Consider the following 14,290-nt stretch of genomic DNA (forward strand, 5'->3'; position numbering starts at 1 on the left):
CCCCAGTGCGAACCTCAATTAGTACGGGTGAGTGGTCCGAAACGGTTCTTACTCCGTATCGAATCTTACTGATATTACTCAAGTTGCTCTCATTGGTGAGTGCTAGATCGATCCGAGACATTGCTCCCCCCCCCCTACTGACGCAGGAGTATACTCTCTTTCCTCCGCTGAGGTGTTCCCATATATCTACCACTCCTACCTCTAAACAGAACTGGGGCAACAAGGAGTTACAGGGGTTCCTCCCCCGATCTGCATCTAAAGTGAATCTATCCTTGTTGGGGTCCATAACCGCATTAAAGTCCCCCATCAGGATTAGCCGGCATTCTGATCTATTTTCAGCAAAGAGCAATAGCTGAGTCAAGGGGTACATTGAAAATGGAGGGGGTATATAGAAGAAAGCCAGAATGTAACTGTGGCCATACAGCTTGCCGTGTAGGAAAATAAATCTACCCTGGTCATCTATATGGGATTTTATGAGGATGAAGTCTACAGAATTATGAATCAGGACTGAAACGCCCCTGGAAGATCCGCTGAAGGTGGAGTGATAAGATTGGGAGTGCCATCCCGTTGTCAGACGGCGCAGGGTTTCTTTAGTAAGATGAGTTTCTACTATACAAATAATTGCTGGAAGGTATCTTTTTACTGCATCCATAATAGCTTGCCTTTTAACCCTTTCCCCGAGCCCTCTGACATTCCAAGATACAATTCTAGTAAACATCAATCAAAAAAAAAAAAAAGAAACCCCGACCTGCAAGGTGGGTTCCCAACCCCCCCCACCCTCCCATCCCCCTCTCCGTTGATCCGCCCGATCTAGTCAGCGAACCTCTAACCTCCGGCCGTTCTCCCCCAGCCTAGCCCCACCTCCCAGCCATCCCTTCGAACATGATATTACACAATTTCAAATGCCCGTTTGATCGATCCAGTCTGACGCTTGTTGTGGTGTCTCAAAAAACAGGGAAATCCCATTGTAGATCACTCTTAATTTCGCTGGATACTGTAGAGAATATTTGATATCTTTTAGCGCCAAGCGCTTCTTTATCTCTATGAAATTGCGTCTCCTTTCCTGAGTCTGCCGCGCAAAGTCAGGAAAAAAGAGCAACCTAGAGCCCTGATATTCAATGGGTGTACATTCTCTAGCTCTTCTTAATATCATATCTCTATCAGCGGACAGTAATAGTTAGTTTCATTCCCTGGAATAGATTTTCCTCCTGGTATTCGGTGAGCTCTTTCTATTTGGAACATAGAAGAAAAATTCTCGCTGCCTAGATTGTGCATGACCGCATCTTTGAGTTGCTCCTCTAGCTGCCGGCCCTCAGCCCCTTCTGGGAAACCAATTATACGGACATTGTTCCGCCTTGACTTATTCTCAAGATCCTCTAGCTTGTGTTGTAGCGCTTGATTTTCTGAGGCGAGAAGCAGAGTTTGAGATTTTAAGGTGGCTATATCGGTTTGCAGTGAAACAACAGTTTTTTCCACATTGAGGACTCGGTCACGGATCTTTACTAAGTCTTCCCTAATTAAGGTGATATCACTCTGCACTGAGCCCAATTGAGTGGACATCCCCTGCACCAGAGAGCCGTTGTTTTCCACGGCGCAAAGGATCTTATCCAATACCGATGGATCATATTCTATTCGCATTTGTACAGGGAAACCCTCCTCTACCGCCTCCCGATCTGCCTCCATTGATCCGTCCTCAGAGGGTTCCTCAAACTGGGGCGTTTTAACATTTTTCTTCACGTTAGCAGAGAGTTTAGTTTTAGCTGGATTTTTTTCATTAAGGAAGGGTGATTTCAAAAACGTATCGATCTTGTTTTCTGGTGTTTTAGACCCCAATTTAGTTGCCGAGGAGTCCACTGATCGTCGCTTTGGGGCCATTCTCTTCCCTTTTTTCCCCTTCGTTTTCTCCCTTTTTTATTAATTTTCCAGTTTCTTTATGTTCCCCTTTTTTTTTTTTGTTATTTTCACACCTCACCCCTTCTTTCCTTTTTCCAGCTTATACTCTCCTTTGTATCTCCTTATAGCTTCTTTCTCGCCTTATTTTCCCCCTTTTAACCGCTTCCTCTCCTCCTCTCCTATTCCTCTCTTACTCCCCCACCCCTCTATCCCCCCCCTACCTAACCCCACAAAAGGAAAACAGGAAGAGTCTGGGCAAAAAATACGTCCTCCCAGCAAACACAGAAACCAGCACTATATAAAAGATAAAGTCAACCAGGGCTGTGTTCTCACGTGTCCAGGAATGACAGGCAGTCCAAATTGCAGGGAGACAGCAGAGGAGAAGCCGCAGGCAGAGCAGCGAAGCCACCGGATCCAGAGGCAGGGAGAGGACGAGAGACGAGCCAGCCAGCCGACGAGGGAAGGAGAGAGGAGGTCCCTGGAACAGCGAGGCAGCCGAAGTCAGACACAGAGCAGGAGGGAGAACTGACAGCAGGAGGAGAGCAGCGGAAGGTCCCGTGCAAAGCGTCCAGCAACCAGGCACCCACGAGCGACAGGTAAAGCGATCCAGGAGCCACGTCCAGCGCAGAGACGCCGCTCAATACATCGGTGCTTCGGCGTCAGCTGCGCGGCATCAGCTGTTCAGCTGATCGGATGTGCCGGGAGCTTGGAGGGAGGAGACCGGCGAGGGAGAGCGAGACGTGCTGTGTTCACGTCATCACGCCGTCCCTGTTTACTTTTCAGATCTATAATAGTATTAGTGTCACCTTAGCTCGCCCTCCACCCAAAACGCAGTGTTTGCCCGATCAGGCCTGATCGGTCGCCCACACGTGAATTCACCCATGCCCGCCCCGCCGCAGTGACAAAATTTTTTTTTTTTTTTTATCACTGCACAATCACTTTACAAGCACTGCAGCGATAAAAAAAAGATCAGTTTTGATATTTTTTATCAATCGCAGCGGCCTCCGGTACTTCGCTAGCCTCCCATTTGTAAGACAGGCTCGCTTTTTTTCTTGGTTAGTCTCAGGGAATAACCCCTAAATTTAGTTGTCCAAATGGCAAATAAGGGGTATTCTTCTGAAGAGGCCTACAGGCTTCTGACCCAGTTGGATGAGGAATGGGAACCCTCATCTGATGAATCCAGCGGGTCAGAATACGAACCTGTAGAAAGCAGTGGCAGTCTGACCCAAAGTTCGGACGAGGAGGTTAAGGTCCCTGATACCACCAGGCGTACCCGGCCCCGTGTTGCTAGACCACAGGTTGCGCAGGATCCGCTTCAAGGGCAGCAGAGTGGGGCTGGGGCTGTCGGATTACATGGTGAGGCATACACCAGCAGCGCAGCCCATCCTGGACCTAGTACGAGCACTGCTGTACAGCATGGTGAAGTTGCAAGCACCAGAAGGGCAGTTGAAGCTAGTATGGTGGCACGTGCATTAGTTTCCCCGTCGCAGCCACCACACAGACAGGCCCGTAGAGCCCCTAGAGTCCCTGAGGTGCTGGCAAACCCTGATTGGCAGCCCTCAACTTCAGCCGCACCAGTAGTTCCCCCTTTCACCGCCCAGTCTGGAGTTTGGGTTGAGACAGCTCAGATCGGTTCGGCACAGTTTTTTTTTTTTGAGCTGTTCTTGACTGCGGAGCTGTTGGACTTAGTCGTAGCAGAAACGAATCGATATGCCACTCAATTTATAGCCGCCAACCCGGGAAGCTTTTATGCCCAGTCTTTCCGGTGGAAACCCGTCCAAGTTTCCGAAATTAAAACTTTTCTGGGCCTTCTCCTCAACATGGGCCTAACAAAAAAGCATGAATTGCGGTCATATTGGTCCACGAGCCCAATTCATCACATGCCCATGTTCTCTGCTGTCATGTCCAGAACACGATTTGAGACCATCCTGCGTTTCCTGCACTTTAGTGACAACAGCACCTCTCGTCCCAGAGGCCACCCAGCTTTTGACCGGCTCCACAAAATTCAGCCCCTCATAGACCACTTTAATACCAAATTTGCAGATTTGTATACCCCTGAGCAAAACATCTGCATAGACGAGTCCCTTATACATTTTATCGGGCGCCTTGGCTTTAAACAATACATCCCAAGCGAGCACGCCCAGTATGGGGTCAAATTGTATAAGCTCTGTGAAAGGGCAACAGGCTATACGCACAAATTTTGTGTCTATGAGGGAAAAGATCAGATCCTGGAGCCGGTCGGATGCCCTGACTACCTGGGGAGCAGTGGGAAGACAGTCTGGGACTTGGTGTCACCCTTATTTGGCAAGGGGTACCATCTTTATGTGGACAATTTCTACACAAGTGTGCCCCTCTTCAGGCATTTGTTCCTAGAACAGATTGGCTGCTGTGGCACCACTAGACCTAGTCGCCAGGGCTTCCCCCAACGGCTCGTTACCACCCATCTTGCAAGGGGGGAGAGGGCTGCCTTGTGTAACGAAGAACTGAGCGCGGTGAAATGGAGAGACAAGCATGACGTTTACATGCTCTCCTCCATTCACACAGACACGACAATCCAAATTGGACGAGAAACCAGTGTCATTGAAAAGCCCCTCTGTGTCCACGACTATAATTCGCTCATGGGAGGGGTGGACTTCAATGACCAGATGTTGGCTCCCTATTTACTTTCCCTCAGAACCAGAGGCTGGTATAAGAAGGTATCTGTATATTTGATTCAATTGGCTGTATATAATAGTTTTGTTCTCTACAGTAAGGCTGGGAGAACAAGATCCTTCCTCAAATTTTAGGAAGAGATCATCAAGAACCTCCTGTATCCAGGAGGTTCCGTGGCCCCAACCACCAGTGTAGTGAGCCGTCTACACGAGTGACATTTCCCCAGTGTCGTTGCCGGTACCTCAAACCAACCGCCACCCCGAAAAAAAAAATTGGTGTCTCTAGCAGGAGTGGAATAAGGCTTGACACCCGCTATTTCTGTCCTGACTGTCCTGACCACCCTGCCCTATGCTTAGGGGAGTGTTTTCGGAAGTACCACGCACAGGTACACTTAGCATAGGGATTGCATTTCACAGGACAGGCACACAGGGCTATTAGGGCCCATTCACAGAGAGCTGCTGCAAACCTCTCCATTCACCTGGGACAAAGTGCATAATGTACTTCGCCACATCTCTGGTTGATTTGCGCTTTGCACATTGTCCCATGGGGAAGGAGAGGTTTGTCCTATAAAGGTAAAAAAAATAAAAATAAAAAAATCACCGGGAAGCAAAAAAGTTAACGTTCTGTTCAAAAAGTTAAATAAAGTTTATATGTTCCGTTCAAATGTTATTATAAATTTAATAAATTTATTGCGTTGCGGCCTGGTTTTTTCTTTTTTTTTTTACCTTCCAGGTGGACCAACCGATCGACTAGCTGTAGCACTGATGTGCATTCTGACAGAAGCATTGCGCTGCTGTCAGATTACACAAAAGTCGGTGTATGCGGCGCTGCAAGATGGGATTTCTCCTCTGCAGTAAAAGATACGTTTGCCGAGACATATGAGCTGAGGGGGCGGTGGTGTTTATATGCTTTGGCAAACACTTTGCATATAAAAAAATAATAAAAAAAATCCCGACAATGATTTATTCATCCACATCGATTGATGTGAATGGAGAAATCGGGTTTGCCAGGGCATACGAGCTAAGTGGGTTTGGATGTTGGGCAGAGCTCCTATGTCCTGGCAGACTCCTTTCCCCTCCTTTTTTTTTTGGGCAGAGATTTTTTCATCCACATTGATCGATGCAAATGAAGAAATCTGTGCAGTTAATTTTTTCTTTCAGCCCAGAGGCTGAACGAAAAAAAAAATCTCATTACCCGTATGCTCAATATATGGAGAATAGCAGAAACTCCTAATGCTGGCCATACATGTAATGATTGCGGAGACCCTCAAATGCCAGGGCAGTACAAACACCCCACAAATGACCCCATTTTGGAAAGAAGACACCCTAAGGTCTTCGCTGATGGGCATACTGAGTTCATAGAATTTTTTTTTTGTCACAAGTTGGCAGAAAATGATTTTCTTACAAAGTCTCATATTCCACTAACTTGTGACAAAAAAATAAAAACTTACATGAAATACCTTTCATGTGTCTTCTTTCCAAAATGGGGTCACATGTGGGGTATTTATACTGCCCTGGAATTTTAAGGGCCCTAAAGCGTGAGAAGAAGTCTGGAATCCAAATGTCTAAAAATGCCCTCCTAAAAGGAATTTGTGCCCCTTTGCGCACCTAGGCTGCAAAAAAGTGTCACACATGTGGTATTGCCGTACTCAGGAGAAGTTGGGCAATGTGTTTTGGGGTGTCTTTTTACATATACCCATGCTAGGTGAGAGAAATATCTCTCTAAAATAAAAACTCTGTATAAAAAAAATGTGAAAAGTTGACTTTTAGAGAGATATTTCTCTCACCCAGCATGGGTATATGTAAAAATACACCCCAAAACACGTTGCCCTACTTCATCTGAGTACAGCGATACCACATGTGTGACACTTTTTTGCAGCCTAGGTGGGCAAAGAGGCACAAATTCAAAAGAGCACCTTTAGGATTTCACAGGGCATTTTTTTACACATTTGGATTTCAAACTACTTATCACGCATTAGGGCCCCTAAAATGCCAAGGCAGTATAAATTCCCCACAAGTGACCCGATTTTGGAAAGAAGACACCCCATGGTATTTCGCGATGGGCATAGTGAGTTCATGGAAGTTTTAATTTTTTGTCACAAGTTAGTGGAATATGAGACTTTGTAAGAAAAAAATAAAAATAAAATAAAAATCATCATTTTCCGCTGACTTGCGACAAAAAATAAAAACTTCTATGAACTCACTATGCCCATCAGCAAATACCTTAGGGTGTCTTCCTTCCAAAATGGGGTCACTTGTGGGGTAGTTATACTGCCCTGGCATTTTAGGGGCCCTAATGCGTGAGAAGTATTTTGAAATCCAAATGTGTAAAAAATGCCCTGTGAAATCCTAAAGGTGCTCTTTAGAATTTGTGCCCCTTTGCCCACCTAGGCTGCAAAAAAGTGTCACACATGTGGTATCGCCGTACTGAGGAGAAGTTGGGAAATGTGTTTTGGGGTGTCTTTTTACATATACCCATGCTGGGTTAGAGAAATATCTCTCTAAATTGACAACTTTGTATAAAAAAATGTGAAAAGTTGACTTTTAGAGAGATATTTCTCTCACCCAGCATGGGTATATGTAAAAAGACACCCCAAAACACATTGCCCAACTTCTCCTGAGTACGGCAATACCACATGTGTGACACTTTTTTGCAGCCTAGGTGGGCATAGGAGCACAAATTCTAAAGAGCACCTTTAGGATTTCACAGGGCATTTTTTTACACATTTAGATTCCAAACTACTTCTCACGCATTAGGGCCCCTAAAATGCCAGGGCAGTTTAACTACCCCACAAGTGACCCCATTTTGGAAAGAAGACACCCCAAGGTATTTCTTGATGGGCATAGTGAGTTCATGGAAGTTTTTATTTTTTGTCACAAGTTAGTGGAATATGAGACTTTGTAAGAAAAAATAAAAATAAAAAATCTATTTAACTTTAGCACAATAATAGCAGTTTTGAAGCAAAAAAAACAACATATTTTAGTGTCTCCTTTGTCTGAGAGTGATAGGGTAGGGTATCCTTTATTGCGGGATGAGGTGATATTTTGATTGGTACTATTTTGGGGGTATATGTCTTTTTGATCACTTGGTGTTGCATTTTTTGTGATGTAATGTGACAAAAATAGCTTTTTTTCATATCGTTTTTATTTTTTATTTTTTTACGGTGTTCACCTGAGGGGTTAGGTCATGTGATATTTTTATCGAACTGGTTGTTAAGGATGCGTCGTTACCTAATATATATATATGTATATATATATATATATATATATATATATGTATATGTATTATTTATTTCACTTTAGCACAATAATAGCATATTTGAAACAAAACAAATTGTTTTAGTGTCTCCATGTTATGAGAGCTATATTTTTTTATTTTTTTAGCAATTTTAATATGTAGGGGTTAATTTTTTGTAGGATAAGGTGACGGTTTTATTGGTATAATTTAGTGGGAAATACACCTTTTTTATTGCTTGGTGTTGCACTTTTTGTGATCGGGGGGGGCACAGATACTGCACCCACCCCATCAGCGGGCTGTAATAGTACAGCGCTGGGCGGCAAGTCACGTACCGCTGCGCTGTACTATTACTGTGCTGGTCAGGAAGGGGTTAAAGTAGAAACTGAATTATATATAAGCATGAATTGTCATCTTGAAAATATACTTATGCTCTTGCTATAATGATTCGGGTTTGTCTACCAGTTCGGTCTGAACTGGTTCGCTCATCCTTAGTATATTTCTGGATATTTAACCCTTTCATGACCAAGGGTCATTGATGCCCCAGTGTCCAGGTCAAAATTTACAAATCTGACATGCGTCACTTTATGTGGTAATTGCTTTGGAACACTTTTATTTATCCAAGCCATTCTGAGATTGTTTTCTCGTGACATATTGTACTTCCTGATAGTCATAAACTTGAGTCAATATATTTCACCTTTATTTAGATTTTCTAAATTTCTATTTCTCTCCTTCTAAAACAGAAAGTCATACCTAATAAAATATTTACTACTTAACATTTCCCATATGTTTACTTCATGTTGGCATCATTTTGGAAACTGTCATTTTATTTTTTAGGACGTTAGAAGGCTTAGAAGTTTAGAAGCAATTCTTAAAATTTTTAAGAAAATTTCCCAAACCCACTTTTTAAGGACCAGTTCAGGACTGAAGTCACTTTGTGGGGCATACATAGTGGAAACCTCCCCCCATAAATGACCCCATTGTAGAAATTACACCCCTCAAGTTACTCAAAACTGATTTTACAAACTTTGCTAACCCTTTAGGTGTTCCACAAGAATTAAAGGAAAATGGAGATGAAATTTCAAAATTTCACTTTTTTGGCAGAATTTACATTTTATTGCATTTTTTTCTTTAACACATTGAGGGTTAACAGCCAAACAAAACTCAACATTTATTACCCTAATTCTGTGGTTTACAGAAACACCCCACATGTGGTCGTAAACTGATGTAAGTGCGCACAGCAGGGCGCAGAAGGAAAGGAACGCCGTATGGTTTTTGGAAGGCAGATTTAGCTAAACTGGCTTTAGATGCCTTGTCCCATTAAAAGCCCCCCTGATGCACCCATACAGTAGAAACTCCCAAAAAGTGACCCTATTTTGGAAACTAGGGGATAAGGTGCCAGTTTTATTGGTACTATTTTGGGGTACATATGATTTTTAATTGCTCTATAATAAGATTTTTGTGAGGCAAGGTAACTGAAAAATGGCTGTTTTGGCAAAGTTTTTTTTTTTTACAAGATTCATCTGACAGGGTAGATCATGTGCTATTTTTATAGAGCAGGTTGTTACGGACGCAATGATATCAAATGTGTCTACTTTCTTTGTTTGTTTGTTTCAGTTTTACATAATAAAGCAGTTTTGAAAAAGAAATTATGTTTTTGTGTGTCCATTTTCTGAACGCCATAATTATTTAACGCTTATTTTTTGCAGAAAGAGTTAAGGTTTTTATTGGTACCATTTTTTGGGTACATAGGATTTTTTGATCATTCATTATTACACTTTATGGGGCAAGGTAACCAAAAAATTGGCTGTTTTGGAACAGTTTTCATTTATTTATTTTTACAGTATTTATCTGAGGGGTTAGGTCATGTGACATTTTTATAGAGCAGATTGTTACGGACGTGGCAATACCTAATATGTATACTTTTTCTTATTTATTTAAGTTTTACACAATGATAGCATTTCTGAAACCAAAAAAATGATGTTTTAGTGTCTCCATAGTCTGCGAGCCATAGCTTTTTATTTTTTGGGCGATTGTCTTAAATAGGGTATCATTTTTTTGCGGGATGAGGTGACGGTTTGATTGGTACTATTTTGGGGGTCATAAGCCTTTTTGATCGCTTGCTGTTGTACTTTTTGTGATGTAAGGTCACAAAAATGGCTTTTTTTACACAGTTTTGATTTTATTTTTTTATGGTGTTTATCGGACGGGGTATATCATGTGATATATTTATAGAGACGGTCGTTACGGACACGGTGATAACTAATATGTGTAGTTTTTTTTTTCTTTTTTTATAGGAAAAGGTTTATTTTTTTAATTTTACATTTTTATTTATTTATTTATTTTTACTTTTATTATTTTCACTTTCTTTTTTTATCAAGTCCCTCTTGGATCTTGAAGATCCAGTGGGGCTGATGGCTGTACTATACTTTGCAATGCTCTTGCATTGCAAAGTGTAATACAATCAGATGTCCTGTATGTGGCAACAGCGGATGCTTTTGCAAAGCGTCCGGTTGCCATGGCAACCATCGGGTGCTGCCATCGCAGCGTGGCAGCCCCGATGGTGGAGAGGGAGCCCCCTCCCTCTATTAACCCCATAAATGCCACTGCCGCTGCATCTATGGGGTTACAGCAGAGTGTCAGCATAGAGCTGACACTCTCTGCTGATGGCGGTGGCTCAGGAGTGGAGCCGCCGCCATCACACACAGCAAGGGGACCGCACGGCATCGGGGGCAGTACTGGAACGGGGGGTACGGCCAACATTCAGGGAGGTGCATCACGAAATGGGGGCAGGAGGAATGTATAGGGTGGGGAGGGGACAGACTGCATCAGGGCAGGAGGCAGGAGATAAGCTTCAGCGGCAGGCGGACACAAGGGGAAGCTTGGGGGGGCACAGATCGGGGGGGCACGAGGACACTACCTAATTTGCAGAGTGCAGATCAGAGCCTGAATCCAGCATTTTTTCACTGCCGCGATCCGATTGGTTAGTCTGCACAGACTAACCAATCGGATCGATTGTCAGCAAGGGGCCACTCTGATTGGTCCCTTGCCAGCATTACTGCCATGACATCTATACACGTGGTAGCTGCACGGGGTATGTGCAGCTATCACGTATATATATGGATTGCGGTCAGGAAGGGGTTAATAAGAAACAAGACTATTAATCCAAGTGCTTGCCTCTTCTAATTGTCAGACAAGTGAAGGAGAAGTCACATATTACTTCCCATGCCTGCAGTTGGTTTCTAATGTAATAATTTTAGGTTACTTCATATGAATAATAATTGTCAGAAAAATTAAAATATAATTTAAAAAGCTGCCGGACAAAAGAAGTGATGTAGCCAAGTTCCAAGAGCAAGTTTATCAATTTACTTTCTTATAGCTCTTGCTAAATAGTGGTTGAAGTTAAGGTTCACATGTGATAGATGCCTCAATTCTTTCAGTTACTTCACTGCAAAAAGCATAGCACCTTTCTGCTTAGTTTGTAAAGGAGAATCCAGCTTGGCATTACTTTTTGATGCAATAGCAATTTTTTTGATAGTCTAAAATATAGATGTGAAAAAATGACAAAATTAAGTCAGTTTAAAATATTTAAAGGCAGCCCTTTCATGAAGAAGAAAAAAGCGACATCAAGGAGCTTGTCCAGTCTTTTTTCAAGTGATGGCCTATCCGCAGGATAGTCCATCACTTGCTGATTGGTGGGGGTCTGCCTCACCAATCCCCTGCTGTAACGTTATGTGAATTTGAAAAATTTGAGAATAAATAAGCTTACACAGGCTAACTGGACGATACCCCAGGATGTACAAGAAATAGGGCAAATCAATACTCACATCCTACGTGGAATTAAAGGGCTTCTGTCAGCCCACTAAACCGTTTTTTTTTTTTTTTTGTTTACTATTAATCCCTATACTGTGATCTCTGCATACATAAGCTAAATAATAATTTTGGTTCAGTAGAATTTGATAAAAAGGTATTTTTAAAATATGTAAATTACCTTGCTACCAGCAAGTAGGGCGGCTACTTGCTGGTAGCAGCCGCATCCTCCGATCCTAATGACGCCCCCTCCGCATTGTGATTGACAGGGCCAGGGAACGGAATCGTTCTCTGCTGGCCCTGCCTGTTTGCATTCAAAATCTGGCGCCTGCGCCGCGGACGTACCTATCTTTAATCGGCGCAGGCGCACTGAGGAGCGGACGCTCGCTCGCTCCATCCTCAATGCGCCTGCGCCGAGTGTAGATGTGACGTCATCGGCGCAGGCGCATTGAGGATGGAGCGGCCGAGCAAGTGGCCGCCTCTCAGTGCGCCTGCTCAGATTGAAGATAGGTACGGCCACGGCGCAGGCGCCAGATTTTAAATGCAAACAGGCAGGAACAGCAGAGAACGATCCCATTCCCTGGCCCTGTCAATCACAATGCGGAGGGGGCATCATTAGGATCGGAGGATGTGGCTGCTACCAGCAAGTAGCCGCCCTACCTTGCTGGTAGCAAGGTAATTTGCATATTTTAAAAATACCTTTTTATCAAATTCTACTCAACCAAAATTATTATTTAGCTTATGTATGCAGAGATCGCAGTATAGGGATTATTAGTAAACCCAAAAAAAAAAAAAAACGGTTTAGTGGGCTGACAGAAGCCCTTTAAGTCTTCAATGGAGTGCCCTGAGTAAATGTATGCCACAGAGTTGAAACATTTTAGCCCCTCCTTCAGTGTGCAGCACCCATATCTCTGTGATCACTCAGGAATGTGGGTCTTATCAGCACAACGGGGGATGGATACTAGATTGCAAGGAACATCATTACACAGAATGGTAATAATGAAAGAGAACAGAATTAAAGGGACAGACCCAATCAGTACTTAAAAAAATTCCCTGACAATACACCTGCCGATCAGCTTTTCTGTGTAGCTCCATTGCTGAAAGTCAGTGCTGGTGTATATAGCACTGTCAACATTGAAGTGAATTTGAGCAGTGCACCAGTTATGAGCACTGTCTACTACAATGTTGACAGTGCTGTGTGTAGTTCCATTGCTGAAACACAGAGCAGTTGATCAACATTGGTGTGAGGTGTTGGACCTCCGCCCCCGTCTATCAGCTAGTGATGGCAATTGTGTTAAAAAAAAGCTGGACCTCTTTTATCTTAAAGAAGTTTTCCAGTTATAGTTTTATGAGGCATGCCAATATAACACTGGAGTTGGCCTGTGGGTTGTTGCCCAGAAATAAAAGGTCACAGCTTTTGTTAATGCTTATAAATCCCCCCAAGTTTCATAACTCAGATCTTTACTTCTTTTACTTTAGATTAATTTATTTTAGATTACTGTGCTGCTGTGTTATCCTGATATCACCAACAAATTGCAGCTAAACTCGTGGTGCTTCTTAAAGGGTTATACCCATCTGGACATTTGAAGCATACTAACATAACTTATTTTGAGAATGAAGCCTCTTCTTGAGCATGCTGTTAATTGAGGATTGGCACATTGGCTGTCTCCATAATTGCCACAGGCATTCCTAAAATATTTCAAGCCTGCTTAACTGCCTATTTTTGAATCTCCTAGAGAAGTGAAGGAAGTAAGACCCACCAACTTTCCATACAATGGAGAACATAATATAGGGCTCAGTTCTCCAATAAGTAAGACCCTTTTCAGATATTAATGGCCTATGATGTGGATATGTCATAAATGTCCACATAGAAATAATCCTATAATTCCTCTCAATCTGGCAATCGTTGTCCAATCAGTGCCATGCCAAAGGGTAACTAAAGCTGAAATATCTCTTTAGTCAATTTTTTTTGCTTTTAATAGGAAGATTATTTTGATTTTCTACTGCAATAAATAAGAGTAAATGATTAAAATAATATGGTCCCTTGGAATATATAATTTGGGCTTTGAATAGTGTAAAGATATATGGTTACTTGACCTCTGCTGTCATGCATAACTGTGTGATTCATAACAGGCAAATCTTTCTGGTACTTTGCATTTTTCATGTGTCCTGTATTAAATATGAGGTCTGAGCTCTCAACTCACAGATCAAACTATTCATTACTCAGTCTTAAATGCAGCCTGCTGCGGCTTTTACCTATTTAATCACTTGTTTTACATGCAGTGCACTAAATAATCCTATCTGCCCATGGAGGATTTTCGAACACAGCTTGATGTTGTATATGTCCGTTAAATTATTTAGAATAATCTTTAGAATTAAAAGTTCACACTGTTATTCCCACTGTCCTATTTTGAAGGAAACATATGCAATATTTCCTCTTTCGGGGGCATACTAGAGTTTGGACTTATTAGTAAGGTGTGAAGGAAGAAGTACGTTAGTCGTTTCTGTTTCATTTTAGACAAAGTAAGATTTTACATACAGAACAACTTTTACCAGCATATGAGTACATTGTTATTTAGAATCATGTGCTGTGATTGACGGGTATTTGCAGATTTTAGGTAATGACAAGGAGAATGTTCATGTCACTAATAATAACAACTATGTCAATTTCTATTGATTTTCTGTTTACTTTCTAAGTTTA

General features: G+C 42.4%; 1 protein-coding gene across 1 annotated transcript in view; it reads left to right on the forward strand.

Moving 5' to 3' along the window:
- The window catches only part of LAMA2 (laminin subunit alpha 2), a 772,405-nt gene that overhangs the window by 235,435 nt on the left and 522,680 nt on the right, over positions 1-14,290 (forward strand). The window lies entirely within an intron of this gene.

The sequence above is a fragment of the Bufo gargarizans genome, chromosome 4, assembly GCF_014858855.1.
Source record: "Bufo gargarizans isolate SCDJY-AF-19 chromosome 4, ASM1485885v1, whole genome shotgun sequence".
Taxonomy (NCBI): Eukaryota; Metazoa; Chordata; class Amphibia; order Anura; family Bufonidae; genus Bufo; species Bufo gargarizans.